General features: G+C 37.5%; 1 pseudogene; it reads right to left on the bottom strand.

Moving 5' to 3' along the window:
- Positions 1-3,250: 3,250 nt before the first annotated feature.
- LOC102013036 lies at positions 3,251-4,196 on the bottom strand (annotated as a pseudogene).
- Positions 4,197-12,480: the final 8,284 nt, after the last annotated feature.

The raw sequence follows: 12,480 nt of genomic DNA, 5'->3' as shown, positions 1-12,480 counted from the left end.
GCACTGATGCAAGCAGTCGGCCTATGAGAAGGCGTCAGAGCTGTGACTCAATGGTCGTGACTCCCCTCTGCACAGGGGAGTCTAATTTGGTAGAGATGTATTTTCTAGTGCTCATTCTGATCATATTGATCATTCCAAGCGATCCGCGTGTACTGCGTATTTGGTACTTGAAGCGTGAATTTTGAATGGCAGAGTAATCATTGTAAAATTGCTCACACAAATGATGGACTGTGAGAGTCTCTCCACTGTGCACAGAACGCTTAGAACTTTTCAGATTCCAAGATCTCCCCTTTAATCAATTCAGTCCAATGGTTGTGCTCAGTGGACTGTTTTTTCTTTACTAAATCAAGAGGCTATTTTAAGAGACGCGTACATTTTGTCAGTACCTTTTGGTCATAGAGGCGCTTTGTGGAAGGCAGGACAGCAGATGGAGAGCAAAAGGAGATCGCTGAAGGAAGCTCCAAGCGGTCCTGAGCAATGACCTGTGTCCTCCAGCACGGACCTGGTGGACACTCTCGTTAAGCCACCCACCTGTATCGGGAAAACTATGACGTTGAGATATTTAGGAGCAAAAATCCCCACATCTATTCCAAAGTAATGATCTGAACTGCAGCAGAAAAACGAGGCAAGATGTATTATTAGTTTAAAAATAATAGAAACAATTCTCCATTTCTTTCTAAAGGACGTATAGATGCACAACGGGCAAAGTACCTATCACCTATTCCTGCATGGGAAAGGTCTCTCCTATTTTCTCCAAGAGCCTTATTTCCTTTATTTTTTGGGTAAAGGCTCCTCTCGCCCCAATTTTTTCTTGCCCATTCAGGGCATTTATCTGGAATAGATCTGGGGGTTTTTGTCCCTCCATATGTCCCAATTGTCTTCTCTCTGGTACAGGAATGTAACTTCATTAGAGTCCCCGCTGTAGTCACACTCACCTGAAAAAGACAGGTCACTGCTCAGGACTATTGGAGTTTTCAATCATTTTAAAATTTGATGTATTCAGATGACAGCTATGTTACTTAATGGCTTAAAGTTGTACTGTGTTGACTAAAGTGAAAAAGAAATATCTGTAAGCAACTATCCACATTCTCATAATTTTCAGAGTAAACTTGGGATTTCATTTGACAATAAATTTCTCAAATATCAAATACATACAGTTGTTTGTCCACAAGGCCAAAGACACCTTCACTTTGAAAAAGTTTTGCATGAAACTCAACACAGTTTACAAAGCTGCAATAGCTCTGCAACATGAAAAAATATTGAACGCATACAGTCAAATTTATTTTCTATTAAATTATCTGACTGCAACAAATTTCGAAAAAGTAAAATTTATTATTCTCCATTTTAGTTTTCAAAACAAAATATGTATTTATTTCAATTATTTCTTATACTCTCAATTGAAGAAATCATGGCTCCAAGTAAAAATAATATTTTATTTAGAAACAAATTTGTTTATATCTGTTCTATGCATTTTTTGTTTCTCTCACACATATAAATACATCTATCTCTATTGCTACTTGTAAACTTTGACAAAAAGTATTCATTCTGAAAATTATAAACATTTAGAATGCAGAGTTTATTCTTTTTAAGTAATAGAATTGCAACTTCTTATGCCATACCCTTTCCTGAAATGACCAAATTAATTTTCTGTTTTAATTTGCAAGCTTCGTGGAAAGAAATAGCAACATGTAATCTAGACTAACAAGTTAAACTAACATTAAAAACAAAAATTTTCTTTGAATACACAAAAGGACTTCAAAAATTTAAACACTTTCAAATGTGAAACTTTGTTTCATCCTTCGATTAATATGTTTTGATTTATACTTTTAAACATATACATAAGTGAATGCAGGACAGGTTAACTAACCTTCACCGCGTCTTATAGGCCCTTTCTTCTCTGTGATTTAGAAAATGACAATGACTCTTTCCTCTCTGGGATTTAGTGCTCATATTTTAGCAAATATTGGAAGTCACAAGTCACAATCACTTGCCATATTTTAATCAAAGGATTTATTGTAACTAATCCTAAATATTCATTGCCATGTTCATATCGTCTACTCAAGCACAGATCATAAATTGGCATTTTCCAGACATTACTATTGATCTGTACGCAAACATGATATGTGTTTCCTGGGAAGGCTTACTCATGTAAATCCAAGATCTGTCTCATGGCAAGCACAAAATGGTCACATTTCATTCTGAGGGTAATCCCTCCTTAATCTCCACTGGGGTAAGTTTCCCTGAGTATTTGGGAAATAAAAACAATACTACAACATAGCTATGAGTATACCCAGAGAGTAAATTATCATAAATTAAGTAAAATGGAAAGAAACTGTGTAGTGTGCCTTACATGTACGTTATTATTAAATAAATAAAATATTGTTTTCAGTTAGACCTGGCATTTCAAATATTTATTTTTACTTTGTGCTAATATAGTAAATGAAGAGTAAAAGAAATTATGGAATTGACGTACTAATGTGATGTGATCACAGTATACAATGAATGCTTACACTTTTAAAAATGATTACAGTGAAAACCATGCATCAGTCATGCTGAAAGTACTTCTCCTCACTGCAAACACACTTATACCATTATTCTTGCTTCACTCTGAAGCGTTTCTGCAAGCCCTCTTTAATAAATATCGCTATGATTTATAAAAGTTATGGTGCTTGCTAACGCCATTTCCCATTAATGCTACAGGTAGATTCATAAAAACTTGGCAGCGTGTCCTCATCTGCCTGATTAGCCAGATCCAGCACTGTGGGAACTCTGGACATTCCCACAAATCAAAAGGAGCAAAGGAGGTTAAATTTTCAATGTGTTCAGTACACCATGGGAGCTACAATAGCAAAACTAAAGATTCTCCTGGAAGAAGACATTCAAAACTGCTTCAGGAATTGGCAAGGGAGAGGGGAAATGTGTCTTTATTTGTGGTGGATTTTGAAGTGAATCATGTCTTCTAATATATTATTTTTAAAAATTTGAATGTTCAGCCATTTTATCTCATTCTTATTCAGAAAGATTTTCAAAGGTTTCAGTTTTTTCCATTTTGATTTTCCATTAACAAATTATTAAACTCACATTAGTGAAAAACACATACTCATTATTTGATGGGAAACAAACAATAATTAAAAATGAATATTAAGGATGAGAATATATGATTATTATTTCACATCTCATGAATCTGAAATACTACTGATTAAATTCAGTTTAAGTCCTTGACATGAAATATACTGAGGCAGAAATTTGCCTACATTTTCAGAGAGCAGATTCTGTGAGTCACTCTTCCCAGGGTCCCCATCACCTCCCTGTTCCTCAGTCTGTAGATCACAGGGTTGAGGACTGGGGTGAGGATGGAATAGAAGACAGCCAGGATTTTGTCCTCGGCTGGAGATCGGAGGGACTTTGGGCGGAGATAAGTGTAAGCAAAAGGTGTAATGCAGAAAGTCACCACCGTGAGGTGGGTGCTGCAGGTGAAGTAGGCCTTCTTCCTGCCCTCCCTGGAGCGCATGCGGTAGACAGCAAGGAGAATTTTCCCACAGGAAAACAAAATGACCAGGAAAGGGAACAGGAGAAAAATAATGGTGCTGAGGAATATAGTGTACTGCTGAGGAACACAGTGTACCCCCCCCACAGGCCAGAGTCAGCATAGCTGAAACACTGCAGAAGAAATGATCGACGGCCCGGGACTTGCAGTAAGGGATATGGAGGATGTATATTGTATGCGCACAGGCACTGACAGCGCCCATTGCCCAGGATGCCAGGATCATCAGCACACACACCCTTCTGTTCATGCGGATGGGGTAGTGCAGAGGACAGCAAATGGCCACGTAGCGGTCTTAGGCCATGGACATCAGGATCAGTCTCTCTGAACCTCCTAAAGTCTCAAAGAGGAAAGCCTGGAATCCACAGCCAATGAAGGAGATGGACTTGTTTCCAGATAGAAACCCGGAAGCCATCTTGGGGACAGTGGTGGAGACGTAGATGAGGTCCATGAGGGAGAGCTGACTGAGCAGGATGTACATGGGCGTGTGGAGCTGGGCGTCCAGGAGGATGAGCAGGACCATGGACAGGTTGCCGGCCAGGGCCATCAGGAAGATGGGGATGAGGAGAATGAAGAGGGCAAGGCCAGCCCTTGATGGGGGGAACAGGCCCAGGAGGATGAAGTCTGTAGAGGTCTGGGTGCCATTTTCCATCAAGCATCTGTTTAGTTTTGCACAGAAGTCCCTGCAGTGGTATGTTTTATAAAATGTAAGATACTTTAATACATTATTTTATTCACATTATGTTATTCAACTACTATAGCTCTTTAATAAACAAGAAACTATTTTGAAAAATGACCCCCATTTTCTTCCTCACACATTTATCTCAACTTGGTACACATGTGTGAACAAAATATATAATATGAATCCATGAATTCATAAAAATAACATTTCTCCAAAACTGTGTTAAAACTCAGATATTTTATGTACTTAACAAAGTCAGTTGTCACCAATACGAGACCTTATAGTATAAGTGTGTGTATACAAATATATCAAGGTATCTACCTAAATGACTCAGATTTCTGGAAGTGTTACCACCCTGACAATGTGTTTTCTTCAAGAAAACTGAGTATTTTCATAATTTCTTCATATTCAGAAAAGTTTTTTATGTTTGCTTTGATAGAAACACAGTAAATATTTAAAGGTAGCCTCGTTTTTTTGTTTTGTTTTTCTTCCGGTACCAGGAATCGAACTCATGACCTTGCGCTCGCCAGCCAGGCACTGTGCTGCTGAGCTAAATCCCCAGCCCCAAAGGTAGCCTTTAACAGAGAGTAAATCTCAAAAAAAAAAAAAACCTGAGGAATCTTCTCACCACACTTTAAATACACTGCGATCACTTGCTCTCTTCTCATATTCTGCAAAGTACATCAGAGCAGCTCCTGTGTGAAGACTCTCTATAATCACATGTCAGAGAGAAGCCATAGAAACCCATCACCAGGTCAGCATTCCCTGGAGCACATGGAACTCACTGGCTCCCTGTAAGAGTACTTCCAGGGCAACTTGGGTGGCCCATTGCTAACAACTGTGATATTTACATCTTCCTCATCACCATCACCAGCATCAGCATAGCTACTACAGTATCATATTCATCCTTCTATTCTCTTCCTTATATTTTTCATGGGTATTGTTTCCCAATTTTTGTGTGTAGTATTTCTGTTTAATATTTAAATGTTACTAAGAGTTGTTGACATGGTCATTACTATGGTTTAACTAAAAATTGAGGTGATCATACAGCAAATAAGCAAGCCAAACTGCTAATGTTAACTATGTGAAGCATTATATTCAGCCGTAGTACAAAGATGAATAATTGGAACACTATTCCCATGAATATCTGAATTATTTTCAATAAATAATCTGTAAACATAGAAAATATATTATTGGCCCACATACTTATACTCTTACCCATTAATTCTTTACATTAATATATTTATATATGTTATATAGTATATTTCAATTAAAAAGCAATAACTCTTTTTAAAAGCTTTAGTATACATGTTTCATTATGTAAATTTTACAATACGTACATGAAAAATATTTCATAATGAAAAGATTTATATGAGTAAAAATAATAAGCATAAACAAACTTACTTTGAGATTCATGATGTTGTACTCTTTGACAAAAGTTCAAGTGAGATAAGAAATCTATGTTCCTTCCCTACAGTTAGTGAAGAATTGAACTCTCAAATGTTGCCTGTTCCTGAATATTTCAAAGAAACACAGGCAAAACCTACTCTCATCTGACTCAGCCTAGTGGTGGAGCAACATCCTCTGCTTCCTATGAATCCAAGCAGCATATGTATAAATTAGTATGCAAAACAAAGTTGTTAAATTGTAGCTCCATCCTTCTTACAGATTACTGTATTCATTTACTAAAATGACCAGATTAAAGGTGCCATGATCTCAATTTAGACAGCAATCCACATGACCAAAAGAGAAAATTCCAGGGAATCAACCTCTAATTGCATAGTTTGTGTACTTGCATGAAAATATTCCTACCCCTGTATGATACGTATACATAGGTATAATTTTTGTGGTACCAGGAATCAAACTCATGAACTCGTGCTTTCCAGGCTGGCACTGTGCCACTGAGCTATATCCCTGGCCCTCCTGGATAATATAAGTTATGTTAACTAGCTCATGTTACATATTACATAATTTTCATTTTTAAATATTCATAATATTTCATTTATTTTGTATTTGTACTTGTTTAGAGTACATGAGGTTTAGGTTCACCTCAGGGAGTGGGTATATGCAATGAACATGCCTTGATTCTTGATTCAGATCTGATAGAACTGCTGTTCCATAAATATTGTTTATTTATAAAACATGATGTTCCTTGTAAATATCGTGATTCCTTAAAGATATTCTAAAACCCCAGATTTTTTCCAATGTCATTTTAGTTTATATTATTTTTGATATATATTTTATAATACATTGTCCTTATCTTTTTAAAAGTACCAATAATTTCAAGAAGAAGATCATTTAAAATAAAACAATATTACTATAAATCTTTGAAATTAATTTATGGGTACGATCAGTCACTGTATATATTATCAGTTTCATTATCAATTCATTTTACATGTCAAGAATCACATTCATATTTTGCAGAATTGCATGATAGTTTTTGTTTCAGTAATAAAGCAAATTCATGTTTTAAAAGTACTTTCAAAGTATTTAAGGGTCACCTTCATTTTACCTATTTTTAGAGAAAAATAGTATGTAATTTATCATCTTTCCATATATCCATCTATCATCTGAATTCATGTTAGTTAATTTCTTTAAGTTTTTAGGTGGAACCTCTAAATTTACAAATTGGTTATTCAAACATTTTATCAAATTAAGTTTTTAATTGGTTCTTACAAAAAAGTATTTTAAGCACTTTCTCAAGAGTCTGAACTGCATGTAAAGAATTTTTAAAAATACATTTAGAGTGTGTCCCTTATTTCCTTTCAGTAGATGGCATGGTGGACCATAGTCTCATAGACCTAACAAGGAGATAGCCATAATTTCTTGTAATTCTCTCTGAATATTTTCCATAAAGCTCACCCATTCACCTCTCATCCCTGTACTCCTCAGCAGTGACACCTGTGTGAACACTCGGAGGCCTCACGGATCCAGGCCATCTTGATGTGGAGGTGGTCCACAGTCTGTGCATGTATTGTCTCAGGACAGTCCATGGGGATTTGGACTACAGAGGCAAAGTCCGCAGCACACAGGCTGGTCCTGGGCCAAGGCTGGGATAGAAACCCTGCCAGTTTTTAAAACGTGTTCTTAGGTGTGCTAACAATGCATTGGGGAAAACACATTATTCTACTCAGACTCTCCCACTATCATTATATTTCAAAGTCTTAAGGGATCATGTATGCTACATATTTATTATTCATCCAGTGTATCACCATAATGTATCACCCATGTCTTTAAAAGTTTTGACTGTATTTAGTAGCAAACTTGTATGATAAAATATAATGTGAAAAATTTAACATAACCTCCTTAGAAGAAATTCTTGAAATATCTGGCTTTTGAACATTAATCTTTATTGTGATTTAGGTAGAAATTCTTGTCAAATTGTTTTCATATTAGCAATAGCTATTAAATCACGAAAGAATGTTTCAAGTTCTAATATGGATAATAAAGGCTTTTTACTTTTTGTATAACAGACTAATGGTTTATCACTCTGTTTTATCTTGTCGAAGAAATCATTCCTTTGTCATTGTTTCACCAGTCATTTGTATTGGTTTTAGTTTTTATTTCATTAACATAAGCTCTGATATTTATTATTTGTATTCTCTGACTGGTTTGAAGCTGCAATTTTTGTTGTTTTATTACTTTGAAATGTATCATTAGATTGCTTGCTTGATACTTCTTTAAATTCCTAACATATGTACTTGCACCAATAAATACCTTAGGACTACCTTCAAAGTTTTCCGTACTTTCTAGAGTGTGTGTTTCCAGTTTACTTGATCCTATAAACGTTTTTTAATTCTTCTCTTTGATGTCTTCAAAGACACACTGTTTATTCAAAAGTGTATCATTTAATTCCTAAGTATTTCTCTATTTCCTGTAAGTTTTATTATTACCAATATCTATTACACTTCCATTGTGGTCTGATATACAATGAGTGATATTATCTTTCTGTACTTCCTGAAGTAAGCCTAAAACACAATTTTAAAGTATTTAGAGAAAGTTTCAGGAGCTGCTGTTGTTGGAAAGAAAATTATGAAAATGCCTGCTAAGTACAAATGAGTTAAACTGTGGTTTAATCACATTGTTTCTTGCTGACTGTTTTTAGGTCTGGATGATTCATCTATTTATGAGAACAGAGCATTGAATTTAACCACAAGTACTATATTGGAGGTTATCTTTTCTTTAGGTTCATTGATGATAGTTATAAAAAATTGAAATCATCAACATTCAGTGCATGTGTATTTATAATGACAGATTCTTATTGCGTTGTTCCCTCATAATACTCAGTTATTTTATTTCTTTTATTATTAAATTTCACTTAAAGTCTGTTTTATCTGATATGAGTGTGAGTGCTTGGATTTGATTTCAGAATTCAATTGTATGGAACCTTATTTTCCACTTTCATTTTCAGTATTTTATATTTGTGATGGTGATGTGTTTCTTGCAGGCAACATAGAGTTGACTCCTTATTTTAATCTAAATTATCAACATGTGTCCCTTTAACAAAAATTAAGGGCTTTTACATATACAGTCATGGTAGAAATGTGTGTCCAGACTCCTGTCAGTTTTTGCTGTTTAAAATATTTCTTGTTTTATTAGCTTATTCTCCTAGTAATATCTATTTTTTCCTGTGTTCTCCTGCTTGTGCTTATATTCCCCATTAGGAATACTGTTCCTTTCAATACCCAGGCAAAGGTACTTGAGCAGTCATGAGTTCCTTTAATTTCTGCTTACATGGAAGATGCCTCTTAATACTGAGAGACGCCTTTGTCAGATATAGTAATCAAAGCTGGCAATTATTTTATTTTGTTCTTCAACTACATCATTCCTTGTCCTTGTGAACTTCAGAGTGTCTGCTGAGAAGTATGCTGTGTTTCTGCTGAGTTTACTATTATAACTTAGTTCACATTTCTCTACTGAAATTTTCAATAATTTAGGCATGTAGGCTGTAATTCGCAATGGTCAACTTTTTCTGGTTATCTTTCTTTTGAGCTATAATTGCATTCAGTTCCTGAATATCCATCTCAGTCCTGAGATTTTAGAAATGTTCAGATATGATTTAATTGAAAAGCTTCTGTACGTCATTAACCCGTGTATCTGCTCCATAACACCAACATGCAGTTGTCGTTTGTTTATTTGTTTGTAATAGAGGACCAAGGTCTTGCATATTCTGTTTATAGATTTTCATGTAGTCTTTTTTATGTATTATTGTACCTTGTGCTCAAACTCTGATATTCTTTCTTCTGCTTGAGCTAGTGATGAGCTATTCAACTGACATTTCACTCTCTTAATAGTGTGTGGTTGACTATTATTTTTGAGAAGTATTAGAATTAATTATGAATGAATTTGGCTGTGTAGGTTTTCCATGGCTCTCTCCCTGTAATGGTGGGTTTTGGTGTGGCACATACTCTTTTAGAATATGAAGGAAAATGTTTGTATAGATCATGAAAAATAGGGTACCTTATTGCTTTTATTTCTCTTGAAAAGAAAAAAGAAAAAATAATAATTCATTATGAGAACAATAATTCAGATGTATTCAAGAAATAGTATGATAATGTGGAAAGTATATACATACATATTCTCTCTGCAATGCTTTTGTTTATGTTGACCTTATCTAATTCATCCTTCAATAGTTTACAGAAACAACAACAATTTATATATAATGAGGAAAAAATGGCATTTTTCTCTGGCCCTCTACCGGTTGAGGTCAGGGTCCAAAAAGATCTCAGGGGTCTCAGCAGACAAGGCTGTAGGTGATGTCTATAGCAGTGAGGGCTGTCATAGTCTTTAGAAGTGAAGTTTGCTGGGGTCCTTCTGACATTCCTCTTTTGCAGGGGAAATGCAACCAAGACTGCCAGGCTTGCTCCCACATCTGCTCCTGAGGAAGCTCACAGTGGAAGCAGCACCACTTCCTGGACTGTGGTCCCCACAGAGCAGAGATGAACCTGTGGTCTGCAGCAGGCCCACATGTGGAAAGATCATGGCTCCTGGATCTGCAGATGGTGGTCAGGGTGTTGGTTTCTCCACTGCTGCCTTTGAGACTCTGAGCATGGTACAGGAATGTGCAGAATAGACACCAGGGTCTGGAGAGCAGAAGGGTACAGTCCTGCCCTGCTCTGAGAACCGGGGTATCGTGTTCTTTGCCTGGTCCAGTGTTCATGGGACTGGCAATCTTTGCACAGTTGTGGTATCAGGTTTGGGAAGTGGACATGTATGGGACAGCAGTAGCTCCACATCCAGGATACAGATAGCTCACGGAGCTCACTGTGGTGATGGTGTCAATGTTGCAGGCATTGGGGACTTTATGCCAACACATCAGGTAAGGTCTATAACACTGATACCTAGCTAGTGTCTGCAGCTCCTGCTCCCAGTGCAGTGTACTTTGGATGCTGAAAACCTCCCAAAGCTGACAGGGTTGCTGGCATGGCCAATATGGCAGAAACTTTGGTCAATGTTGGAAACTTGACACTTGGGGCCTAGTAGGCAATTGTTAAGTCACTGGGGACTGGGCCCTTGAAGGATATTGTGAACCCTTGGCACTGCCCCTTTCTCTGTTTGCTTTCCAAACTTGTTATATAATTGGCTTTGTTCTGTGCATGCTCCTACCATGATGCATGGCCTTTCTACAGTCCAGTATGACCAAACCAGTCATTGGCTGGAACCTTCAAAACTGTGAGCAAACTAAGCCTTTTCTTCTATACGTTTACTGCCTTGGGGGTTTCACTGTAATGAAGGAAAGCTGGCTGACCTGCAGGGTACAGTCAGACTGCAGTGACTACAGCCAAGGGTCCTGAAGAGCAGACACACAGAGCTCAGCTGCAGTCAGGGTGTGGAGGATGCGTGTGTGCAGAGTGGCCGTGGTGCAAGGTCCAGGGTGTGTGTGGAGATTTAAGAAGTGGTGTGCCCGTCTTGGAAGGCAGTACGGGGCTCCTTCTGGAGGGCAGGGCACAACAGTGCCTCCCTCTGCAGAGGGTTCACTGCACGCATGGATGCTGGTAACTGTGGTGAATTTCGCTGAGGTCTTCTGCAGAACAAGCAGGTGGAAGCCACAATCTCACCACCATGTGTGGGTGAGGGTCACAGTCCTGACTCCTCTCTCTCCCTCCCTGACTGTTTCTACATATCCCAGCTTGGCCTGTTTCCATCTGTTTATTCTCCATTTTCTACTCCCTTGCATGGCTTCAGGTTTTAGCTGAGCAGTTCAGTCTTCCAAAGACAATTTCTAAGCATTAATTACTGTCTACTTGACATTTTACGGAAAGATAGGAGGTAGAGTTTCTTACTCTACCATACTGCTGATGTTGTTTCTATTGCAAGTATTTTAAAACATCTCATTGTGCTGCTGTTTATATTTTTATGTTATAAGATTATCCTTTAAAATGGTAGAGCAATGCTCTCCCTCTTTACTAGGAGTCATTTGCCAGTTTATGAACAGAATACTCACAGGAAATGAAGATTCAAATGTAACACTCATTCTTCACTTCAATAATGACAATTTACAGGCAAATTGCTGTAACATTTCAATATTTACTTGGATGAACATTATTTTTATGTGGCTTTGCTCTATTATTTTGGGAACAAATCTCACATCTCTAACATAATTCATAAGCAAATGATCTGATTTATACAATGAAGTTCAGTGCAGCAATTCGTGTTACTGATTCACAAACACACTGCCTTACTCTACACACACAACACTGAAATTTGTTGTGAAAGTTTTAAGTTCACAATACTATACACGATACGTCATACGTTTAAATATTAAACTCTGTGAGGTAACATTAAGCAAGCATTTGTGATACACGCATTTTATATAAACCATAGAGCCATACACATTCGGTACAATTAATGACAGACAACATACATTGAAGTGAAAAATTTGTTTTGCTTCTGGCTGGCTAGCTTTCTGCCTGGTAGGCCCCCAGAGGGAGGGCCCCTGGTGCACGTGGAGCCGTGTGGCAGCGAGCACTGTTGTGCGCCAGCCCTTAGGCCGGCTGCCGCCACTCAACTGAGAACTATCAAGACACAGAGAAACAATGACACAATTGGCCCACCATGCACCGGCTGCAGATACTCAACCCTGGGACGTGTGAAACAGTCAAGTGGAAAAACCCCTGGGAATACATGCTATACAATGGGCCACTCTTGCTCCTGCCATTGAGAAACAGAAAGGTCCAGAGTCAGCGGAGGAGCAACTGCTAAACAAGGACTCAGAGAACATGAGAATGCAGACTAAGCCCACGGAGTCAGAGGT

The sequence above is a fragment of the Chinchilla lanigera genome, unplaced genomic scaffold (genome assembly GCF_000276665.1).
Source record: "Chinchilla lanigera isolate Chin_1 unplaced genomic scaffold, ChiLan1.0 scaffold00218, whole genome shotgun sequence".
Taxonomy (NCBI): Eukaryota; Metazoa; Chordata; class Mammalia; order Rodentia; family Chinchillidae; genus Chinchilla; species Chinchilla lanigera.
This window is presented reverse-complemented; position numbering and strand designations above follow the sequence as displayed.